Source organism: Carlito syrichta, unplaced genomic scaffold (genome assembly GCF_000164805.1).
Source record: "Carlito syrichta isolate Samal-C Ts95f unplaced genomic scaffold, Tarsius_syrichta-2.0.1 Scaffold120463, whole genome shotgun sequence".
NCBI classification, from domain to species: domain Eukaryota; kingdom Metazoa; phylum Chordata; class Mammalia; order Primates; family Tarsiidae; genus Carlito; species Carlito syrichta.
In genome coordinates this window covers 146,011-149,759 of record NW_007064559.1, presented here as the reverse complement: position 1 = coordinate 149,759, position 3,749 = coordinate 146,011, and the positions used below count along the sequence as shown (strand labels likewise).

The 3,749-nt window shown below is 45.0% G+C and overlaps 1 protein-coding gene across 1 annotated transcript in view; it reads right to left on the bottom strand.

Moving 5' to 3' along the window:
- The window catches only part of LOC103249390 (kinesin light chain 1), a 136,271-nt gene that overhangs the window by 25,696 nt on the left and 106,826 nt on the right, over positions 1 to 3,749 (bottom strand). The window lies entirely within an intron of this gene.

Sequence of the window (3,749 nt, the reverse complement as noted above, 5' to 3'; positions counted from 1 at the left end):
AAAAAAAAAATTAGCCGGGCGTGGTAGCGCACGCCTGTAGTTCCAGCTACTTGGAAGGCCGAGGTGGAAGGATTGCTGGAGCCCAGTAGCTCCCGGCCACTACACTCCAGTCTGGGTGACAGAGTGAGACTCCAACTCAAAAAAAAAAAAAAAAAAATGATGTGGGGTATAATTCAAGATTAGGTAGATAAGTTGTCATCATACAGGTAAAGTTTAGGTCTCCCTTTGGTCCCCGCTTCATCTGGTTTAAGATGAGGTACCCCTATTGATGTTATGTGCCCTGTACCCCTTCCCTCCCTGGCAGTATCCCACTATTGCCAAATCCTTTCTTATAGTGTTATGATAAATGTTCAGGGTCCACTTATAAGTGAGAACATGTGGTACTCAGTTCTTTGTTTCTGTGACAGATCACTGAGTATGATAGACTCTAAATCCATCCAAGTTTCTGCAAAGTCCATAATTTTGTCCTTCTTTATGGCTACATAATATTCTATCATGTATATGTGTCATATTTTTTTATCCAGTCCATTTTCAATGGGCAGCACTATTGGTTCCATGTTTTTGCTATAGTGAATAATGCTGCAATAAACATGTGCGTGCAGGTATCTTTTTTTATAGAATGATTTGAGTTCCTCCAGGTACATTTCCAGAAGGGGGATTGATGGGTCGTATGGAAGGTCAATTTTTAGATCTTTTAGAAATCGCTACACTGTTTTCTATAGAGGTTGTATTAGTTTATGCTCCCACCACCAATATAGAAGTGTTCCCTTTTCCCTGAATCCTCTCTAGCATCTGCTGTTTTTTGAGTTATTGATGATGGCCATCGGGAAGTAACTGTGCTGATTTTCTTTAGCTGCTTGAAGTTCCTTAATGCTCATAGCAATCCTTCATGGTAGGTCCACAGCATTATTACACACATTTTGAAGACAAAGAAAACGGGCTTTATAAAGGATATGTTGGTTTGACTGCCGGGTTCTTGAACAGCGCAAACTCACTGTCTCAGCTGCTACCAACTACTTGTCCTTCAGTCCCCCTCAGAAGGGACTTCCCTACACCAAGTCAAGGAAGCCTTCACCCCACCCATCCTGTTAACTCACAAGCACATCACACCCGGTTCTTCCTTCTTGCTTTTAAGAATCACTACCCGTCGGGCTCGGTGGCTCAGCCTATAATCCCGCACCTTTGGGATTGCCTGAGCCCGCGGGTTCGAGACCTGCCTGGCAGCGAGACCTCATCTCTACAATAAATCAAAAAATCAGCTGGGCGTGGTAGTGCATGCCTGTAATCCCGGCTACTGGGAAGGCTGAGGTGGAAGGATCGCCAGAGCCCAGCAGGTCGAGGCTGTGGTGGCCGGGAGCGGCCACTGCACTCCAGTCCAGGCGACACAGTGAGACTCCAACCCAAAAAAAAAAAAAAGAATCACTACCCAGTCAGGCATGGCAGCTCAAGCCTGTAATCCCAGCACTTTGGGAGGCCAAGGCAAGAGGATGTCTGAGCTCAGGGGTTTGAGACCAGTCTGGGCAACTTGAGACCGTGCCTCTACAATAAATCAAAAAAAAAGCCGGGCGCGGTAGAGCGCACCTATGTTTCCAGCTACTTGGAAAGCTGAGATGGAAGGATAGACTGAGGTGGAAGGATCACCTGACCCCAGCAGGTCGAGGTTGCGGTGGCTATGAGCGTACCACTGCACTCCAGCCTGGGCAAAAGAGTGAGATTCCAACTCAAAAAAAAAAAGGAATCACTACCTAAAACTATCTTGATTTTCCTGTATTGCCTGACTCTTACCCATCAATACGTAAGCACCAAGAGTGCAAATTTTTTGTCTTCTTCACCAACATAATTTCAGCATCTAGAAAGGGGCCTGCAACACAGATGGATGAATAAACACTAACCTGTTCTCTCTATACCTTTTTTTTTTTTTTTGAGTAAAGGTCTCACTCTGTCACCTAGACACATACAGTGGTGTGATCACAGCTCACCACAGCCTCGACCTCCTAGGCTCAGGCAATCCTTCTGCCACAGCCTCCCAAGTAGCTGAGACTACAGATGCATGCCGCCATGCCTGAATAATTTTTATTTTCTGTAGAGATGAGGTCTCACTATGTTGCCCACGCTGGTCTTGAACTTCTGGGCTCAAGCAATCCTCCCACCTCAGTCTCCCAAAGTGCTGGGATTACAGGTATGAGCCACTGTGCCTGGTCTTCCCACAGTATCTTGAACAAGTGATGCATCCTCTGTGCTTTGTGCCTTTACACATGCAGTCCCCTGGGAAGTAAGCTGCCCCTTGACCCCCTTCTACATCCCCTGCCTCTTCCTGCCTAGGAAACTTAACTCAGTTAGTTCAAGATGCAGTTCGAACACTGACCTTCTCTGGCAAGTCATTCCTGATACCCCTCAGGCCCTGAATCTGGAGGAGCCCCCACTATACACTCTGCCAGACTCTATCCTAGAGGCCAATGCATCCTGCAGTTCTGAGGTCTGTCCAGTGGACTGTGCTCTAGTGGGAGGAGCCGCATCTCTGATTTGTAAATTGCTAACTCTAAACAGGAGGCTCTGAATTAATAAAGGGCAAATATATGAATCAACTTGGCAGATCATCTTATATGGTTCCTAATCCTTAATTTGATGCTTTTTTGTTCTGATTTGAACTCCAGCACACTCAAAATCTGACCATTTCAAAAATATCATGCAGATGACAGCATGATAAAATATCACCTGTATAACTTGAAAAATGAGCCCTGGTTAGACAAGGTGGCTCACTCCTGTAATTCCAGGACTTTGGGAGGCAGAGGCAAGAGGACTGCCTGAGCCCAGGGGTTAGAGACCAGTCTAGGCAACTTGGCGAGAGCTTGCCTCTATAATAATAAAAAAATTAGCTGGGTGTGGTGGTACATGCCTGTAGTTCCACCTACTTGGAAGGCTAAGGCAGAAGGAATGCCCGAGTCCAGCAAGTCAAGGCTGTGGAAGTGTGGGCATGCCACTGCACTTCAGCCTGGGCGATAAAGTGAGACTCTAACTCAAAAAAATAAATAAATAAGTAAGCCCTTTTCATTTTCTCTCCCCCAGTTCCTTGTCATATGACTCAGAATTAAGTGATCAATCTCTCAGTATCACAGATAAATAATCACAAAAAATACCGAATTAAAACGTCACTCTTGGTCATTCATGCAATAGACCTGACACCTGAACATCTGTAACATCTGAACACAGTCACAGTGTATGACTGATATGAACAAGGTATATTTTCTCAGTACCTAATTGCCATAAACTGTAGCAGCTATTATTAAATAACCACAACGTGGACTTAATTTATAGCTCTGAATTAATCTTTAGTTCTAAAAATAATTATTTCATTTTTTAAGTCTCATAAAGCATTTTGGGTGATTTTTTTTGGAGTTGGAGTCTCACTCTGTCATCCAGGCTGGAGTGCAGTGGCACACTCACAGCCACCATAGCCTCAACCTGCTGGGCTCAGGCGAGCCTTTTATCTCAGTCTTCCAAGTAGCTGGAACCACAGGCGTGCACCACCACACCCAGCTAATTTTTTTATTTATTGTAGAGACGAAGTCTTGCCAAGTTGCCCAGGCTGGTCTCAAACCCCTGGGCTCAAGCAATTACTTTCACCTCTGCCTCCCAAAGTGCTGGAATTACAGGTGTGAGCCACCATGCCCAGCTAGCTGAATTTATTTTTATTTTTTTATTTTATTTTTTTGAGTTGGAGTCTCACTCTGTCACCCAGACTGGAGTGC